Source organism: Macadamia integrifolia, chromosome 2 (assembly GCF_013358625.1).
Source record: "Macadamia integrifolia cultivar HAES 741 chromosome 2, SCU_Mint_v3, whole genome shotgun sequence".
NCBI classification, from domain to species: domain Eukaryota; kingdom Viridiplantae; phylum Streptophyta; class Magnoliopsida; order Proteales; family Proteaceae; genus Macadamia; species Macadamia integrifolia.
The window spans coordinates 20,868,152-20,875,541 of NC_056558.1; the positions used below are offsets into that span (position 1 = coordinate 20,868,152).

General features: G+C 40.9%; 1 non-coding gene across 1 annotated transcript; it reads right to left on the minus strand.

Annotated features, from left to right (window-relative positions):
- Positions 1-183: 183 nt before the first annotated feature.
- LOC122072432 lies at positions 184-290 on the minus strand. Its single transcript, XR_006138447.1, has one exon. It is a non-coding gene; the product is annotated as a small nucleolar RNA R71 (small nucleolar RNA).
- Between the last annotated feature and the right edge of the window lie 7,100 nt (positions 291-7,390).

The window sequence follows — 7,390 nt, forward strand, 5'->3', positions numbered from 1 at the left end:
GTATGTGTTCTAATTAAGATCCAACAGCTTTCTGATGATACTGTTAAGCTTAGGTTTATCACTTTTGCATTGAAAGACCAAGCTAAGAAGTGGTTGTATGGGTTACCCACAAATTCCATAACCTCATGGGAACAGTTCACAATTGTCTTCCTTAAGAATTTTTTCCCAACTCACAAGACCAATAAGCTTAGAAGTGATATCCTTCAGTTTAGGCAAAAGCCTAGTGAGTCATTTTCCAAACTTATAGAGAGATTCAAGGATCTACTCCAAGAATGCCCTCACCATAGCCTAGACCTATGGCATTTCTGTCAAATAATTTATGAGGGTATTGATTACCCAACTAAACAAATGATAGAGTCTATGTGCCCTTAGGGATTCACATCCTTTACAGATGAAGGAAAGGCATGGGAATTCTTACTTGACTTAGCTGACAAAACCCGTGAGTGGGAATCAACCCAAGAGAGTGAAAGAACCATAGGAGGAAAAGGATATTTTGTGGATGGGATAGTAGCCAAGGAAGCCCATTTGGATAGCCTAATCAAGAGGATTGAGGCTATTGTTCCTAGAGAGCCATCATCAGTCAATTTAGTTAAGATTTGTGATTGGTGCCAATCCCCTGGACATGTCATAGAAGAATGCCCCAACACCTCTGGGGGCACTTATAATGATAGTGTTAATGCCTTATACCAGAATAATCCATATAGTAACACCTACAATCCAGGATGGAGAAATCACCCAAATTTCTCTTGGAATCAGGGCAACCAAGTAGGACCTTCCAATTTCTATAATCAAGGTCAACCTGGACCCCAAAGGCCTCCCTTTGCACAACAATCTTTTTCCCAAAGTACTTTTCCTAGGTCAAATGTAGGACCTTAGGCGAGTTTTCCTAGGGCCCCTCTTCTATCATCTTATTAGCAACCCCCTGGGTTTACCAACATTGGAGAGGCAAGTAGAATAAGTGACTTGAAAAAAAATATGGCCCTCCTCATGACAAGCCATTAAAATCTTACGAGAGAACTTACCCAAGTTGTCTCAATTATGCGTGAGAGGGAGAAGGGAACTTTATCCAGTCAACCAGAGCCTAACCCTAGGCATCGTCAGTCTGTTAGTTCACAAGGACCAACTAATACACCACTGAATATAGTACAAGGTCAGACTCAACAAGGTCCCTCTAACCAATGCAATGTTGTTTATGCCCTTAGGAGTGGTAGAGAGTACCAATAGAGTGTTTCTAAATCTTCCCCATCTATTACTCCTATTAACTCTTCTTCAGTTGAGGACACAAGTGAGCCTCTTGTTCCAGGTTCGTCTGATGAACCTAAAGATTTTTCTGAAACTAAAGATGATTTGGTTGAGAAAACCAAAAATGATTCTTCTGAACAAGGGCAAATCCCTAACAGTCCTTATGTTCATCCTGTCCCATTTCCTAATCGCTTGGTACACAAAAAGAAGACTGCTTCCATGGATAAAATTTTAGAAGTCTTCAAAAAGGTAGAAGTGAACATCCCTCTTTTGGATGCCATATCCCAGATCCCCGCCTATGCAAAGGTACTGAAAGATTTGTGTACTCACAAACGTATTACTAGTGTGCCCAAAAAGGCATTCTTGGCAGGTAACATTAGTTCCATAATTACTCAGCCTATAGCAGCCAAGTATAAGGATCCAGGGAGCCCTACCATATCTTGTGTCATAGGCAACACCTATATTGAGCATGCCTTACTTGACCTTGGCGCAAGTGTGAATCTTTTACCTTACCATGTGTACAAGCAACTAGGATTGGGAAAATTGAAAGCCACTGGAACTACTCTTCAGTTGGCAGATAGGTCTGTTAAGATTCCTAAAGTGATGGTTAAGGATGTCTTACTAAATGTGGGGGAATTTATTTTCCCTGTTGATTTCATTGTGTTAGATACCAAGCCCTTCTCAACCAAGGATGAGATCCCAATAATTTTAGAAAGACCATTCTTGGCTACCAGTAATGTAATACCCTGCTTCTTAAACCGGGTCTGATTTCACTGTTGAACTGGTTTAACCATGCAGGAACCGAACCAGAGGGAGTTAGAGCGGGTTCCTTATGGGCTATAATGGCACGGGTGACCTTAAACACCGGCTGGCCCGACAAGTCCGAGCCAGTGCTAGAAGAGACAGGAGTGCCCAAGCCGTGTACATGCACCTACCATAAGGCCATGTACGGATAAAGTAGGTATTATAACCGTATTTTATGATATATACGTATGCTACATCGTATGCCATGGGTGGGGTTCACGCCGAGGCCCGAACTCTGTCAAAATCCCAAGTTTTGGCCCTCAGGTGGGCAGACAGGTGGGTGCACCCACCCACCTGAGTGACCCATCCATGTGCACTGTTCACTTATTTAGGAATTATATATATAGCATTTATGACTTTATTTTCTTTTCATTTATGACCCCCGTACGTTGGTGAGAAGAGTAAAGAGGAGAGAGAAAAGAAAGGGAGGAAGAAAGGAAGAGAAGGAAGAGGAAGAAAAGAGGGATTTCAGCAGCGCCAAAGCTTGATCTTTCCATTCCGGCGCTGGGAGAGTGATCTTCAACTCTAGATCTACAGTTAGAGGTAAGCAAAGTTGGATTCTTTGAACAATCACCATACCCAAGCTTAAACCCTTGATTCGAGTAGGGTTTCTTGAGATCTTGTAAATCCCCTTTGAAATGATGAATCTAAGGTTTAATAGATGATTTATGTGTTGATCTTGAAGGATTTGAAGAGGTATTGACAAGGTAGAAGAAGCATTGTGGGTTTAAAGTGATTTGGAGGGTTTGAGGTTGTTCTTGAGCAAAGAAGGTAAGATGGTTTCCCATCCCTTGAATCTAACCTAGATCTAGGTTAGAACCATCCTATAAGACCTTGAAGGTGTGAGGAATGGGTTGGGAAAAGCCCCATTTGAATCCCCAAAGAATGGAGGAAGTTGGGAAGAAATAGTGTCTTTTCCGCCAAGACCGGTGGGTGGCACCGGACCGGTGGGTAGGACCGGTGGGCCAGACAGCCCACCTGTTTGACCCACCCGTGTGGCCCCGAAGGTGATTCTTACGTCCGATTGGACCCAAATCGGACGTGTGACATTCTTTTAACGTTCTAAACATGATTTTATCATCGGATCGTGTTAATTTTGATTCTAAAATGGTGAAGTACTAACCCCGCTCAATTATGTTAGGTTCACCAAAGCCTACCCGATTCGCACCGGATCTCACCCGTACCGAACAGGAATCCTTGTACGCTACAGGTAAGTGGGGAGAGGATGTTTGGCCTTGTTTCAAGGCATTATTTTGCATTCATTTAATTATATCTAGTCTAGTCATGCCATCATGAATATGTTATGTAGATTAGTCATTCCTCATAGTGTGATGCATATGTGCTATGTTTACTTTCTAAATGCCAATTGAATGAGATGTTTATATGTTGAATGTGGACATCATGGTGCATGATGCATTGATAGACTAGATGCCATAGTCGGGTTGGAAACGAGTGCATTGGTGGCCCGTGGAATGGGACACGGAGGCACTATGCAATCGTACTATTGTCATATAGGAGCATGCGGTATTAGGATTTTCACCATCCCGTGCTACGACCCTTCCCAACAGGGGTTAAGGTGTTGGGTTATCATTTGGGGGGAAGCAGTGGTCGCGGGTGTCGGGTCACTGTGGCGGTTAGACATAACGCCCGACGAGTCATGTAGGACAGTCGGCAACCCCGGTGGTACATTCAAGAGGACCTAAGCTTAATAGCATCATCAGAAAGCTGTTGGATCATAATTAGAACACATACCTCTTCAAATTCTCTTAGCAATAGGTATGCAACCTCAAAGGTCAGCACATGGGAGTGGGGCAACATAGTGATGTATTGGGATTTGAGCTCAAAATTATTGCCCTGGGCTTGTGGTAGAACTATGTAGGAAGATTGGGCTGCTCTAGCAGGGTAGAAGCTATCTTTCAAAGATTTAGGTAGAGGGTTTTACTGTTGGACCCCCAAGTTGAAAGGTATTGATGAAAGTATAGGTAAATGGTCATTACTTGTTGGATTTCTTCTTTTTAACCGATTCTCAGTATTACGTACCAACCTAGCACTCATGCAACAGAAAACTACCCACAACTAGAATAAGACAAGCATAAAAGAATGGAATTTATTTTATTTTATATTTTTATTGGATTTTTGGGAGCTTACTGGCAAGGATCCGGGGTTACTCAATTCCTGAGGTACTGCTATAGGGCAAAACCTATCTTTATCATACTGTGTGTCTTCACGACCTCCATCGATACAACTATTATTTCAAATTGTTCTTCTTAGGAATTCAATAAATGATAAAAGAAAAAGAAAACAAAGCACTCCTATTTACCAAAAGAAAATGAAAAATAACATGGAATTGTCTCCCCGACAACGGCGTCAAAAACTTGTTTGAGATTTAAAGGTAACTGCAAGCGTACGGATCAGTGTAGCTAATGGGTCGAACACAAAGAGAGCAGCCACTTTATTTTAGCTTCTTTTAGTAATGCAAAAGTGTAGCGTTTGATTGTTGTGATCTACTTCTAACTACTATCCTAACACAAATGCTTCTAAAAGCGTCCTAACCAACACATCTAGGGAAATTGGAATTGAAATTGCAATAAAAATTGAACGACCTAACCATTTGTCTTCTAGGAATTTAAATACTCAAACCACGCAATTCAAAAGCAAATAAATGAAAGTAAAGGTGCTAAAAAGTAAATAAATAAAATAAAAAGGGAAAAAAGCTAGTGAGAGGCATACAGGTAGGTATCTCTACTTAGCCCGAGGGATACACCATAAATAATATGAGCTTCCCTACTTGATCAGAGAGTACTGTTACAAGGGCTTTTCTACTTGGCTTTAGGGGAAGGGATGTAATATAAATAAGAAAGTAAAAGGATGGTTCCATAGCGAGAGAGGGGCAAAACCAACACATGCATCTAGCCAAGGACCTTAGGGGAAAGGGAAAGCAATAATGTAAAACTGAAAATTTAAAACCTAATTTAAGAATAATGGGTAGAAAGAAGGAGGAATGAGAGGGGGGTAAAAAGACTACTGTAGAAGCCTACTTACCTGAACTTCCATACTTTAAATCTTGCATTAAAATAACTTGATTGATTTGAAATACTACCAGCCCTAAAAACTAGATCTGAACTAAATCAAATCTGAAATTGCTAGGCCTATTGAAAACAAATCATGAAGAGAAAAACTGAACTTGAACGAGATGCTCCACAGCTTGTTCTTGCCACCTAGAACTAAGCCTAGAACGAGAAATTAAAATTATTACACCTTTAATAACTTTAAAAATAAAATAAAAGGCTTGCATTAATCAAAATAAAATACTTGCATTAATAAAAAAAAATTATAAAAAGTGCTTGCATAAAAAACAAAGACAAAAGAACTAAAGAGAAAAAGAGAGTACAACTAAAAACCTAGAAGAAGAGAGGGATAGAGGGACACCCTTTTAGGGTTTGGTCGACTCCCTTTCATAGGGAGAGGGGAGGGAGTAGAGGAGGACACCCATGGGAGATCCTCTTGGACGATTTTGACGAGGTGGAGGGGGGATTGGGAGATAAAATAGGAAGTAGGGGATTTTTTTTTATTTCTTGCATGTTTTTCCTATATTTTTTTTCTTCTCTTTTGTGTGCAACCACTCAGCTGAATTTGTGTGATGAGGTGGAGGAGAGAGAAGAGAGAGAGAGAGAGAATCAGAGGAGAGGAGATCTCCCACGATTTTGGTTTCCTCTTTTTTTCTCTCTTAAACTTGTGCACAAACTCCCCCCCCTTTGGACGATTTTTCTTGTTTGGATTTGGATAATATTCTATTTTAATGGAAAATTGCTTCCGTGCCCCTTGTCTTTAAGTAAATGAAAAATAGGAGAGAGAAAATCTTCCAAAAAAATCTCTAAAAAATGGCAGATAAGAGATTGGAAACTTAAGACCTCCTAGTGAGAAAGGGATTTTTGCACACCACAACTCACCAACTACGCTAGGTAGTTGTTGTTACCAAAAACGAATCTTCAATCACTCAAGGGGGTCCATTGATCCATGTTGGCATTTGAATTCCTTGTATACCTGGGACAACTGCAAACAGGCTGGTTCTGCATCTCGGTTCAGTTCTAATCCATCATTCTTTTTCTAGCCCGAAAAAAATAATCACTTGTACGGGTGACCAAATGGATGTGTAATTTTAATCTAACATGTCCATCTTGCTTAGAATTTCATCCTATTCTCAACCATAAAAAGAAACAGGATATTTTTAAGTGTAAAATTGGAGATACAGTGTCCGATAGTCCTTAAGGCCTTTGAAATATAAAACCTACAAAAAGAAAGTAAAACCCAAGGTAGCTCCAATCTAAATATGTAAAATGCATGCTTTTATACCCTAGATTTCACACATAAATGTGCTCATCAATAATGCTTAGAAAGATGATTCTAATGATATATCGTACATGAAAATTGGCAGACCCGTGGGGCCGTCCATGCAGGCTCGTGGATTTGTTTTGGAGACCCGTAAGAGGGAGGGGTTGACACCTATAAATAGTGTCTTCCTCCCACATTAAAAAAAAGAAGAGAAAAGAGAGAAGAAAAGAAGAGAAGGAGTGGGATGAAGGAATTCCTCCGTCCCCACCCTCAAGGAGCGCGCCAAAGCTTGGAGAGCTACTAAAGGCCTAGATTCCCCAAAGGAAAGGAGCAAGCAGCCGATGTCAATCTCGTCTGAGCCAAGGATTCACACTAGAGCCGCCAGAGTGCCAGCCGGGGCCCATCCCCTCTTGACACGGAATAGGGGTCAAGGTCAGGTATATTTTCTAACAGAGTAGTCATAATGTAGATTCTTCATTTAGATAGTTTGTATAATATTACAATTAATATTTAGCCATGCTTATGGTTAGGACATAAGAAAGGGGAATATTCGAAAATCAACATCTAATAGGAAGACTGGTTTAACTAGGTGAAATGGGTGCCTAAAACCTTCCCAACTTCATAACCTAGCACTGACCCTAATCTCTGGACTAAACCGAGTCAATCTTGGGTCCTAGGCCCTAACCCTAAGTGGCAACACCAAATGTTTATTTTTATTCTTAGAATATACCCAAGGTGGATAGCCCCGCAAAATAGGCCCCCCACATGTCTTTGAGTGAGGATACAGTAGCTCGACGGCCCGCGGGAGGCGGCCCTCATCCCCTTCACTATGGGGACTTCACTAGGGACTTCCAAGCTTCCAATATTAGATGCTACTGTCAAATGCAAGAATATTCCCCTTATTGTATTTGTATGAAAACATGTTCTGCTAACACATGCTTGTAACTGTATACGCTAACCGCATCATGCATCGTGCTTGATATACTTCTGAGAACAGTGCATGATATACTAA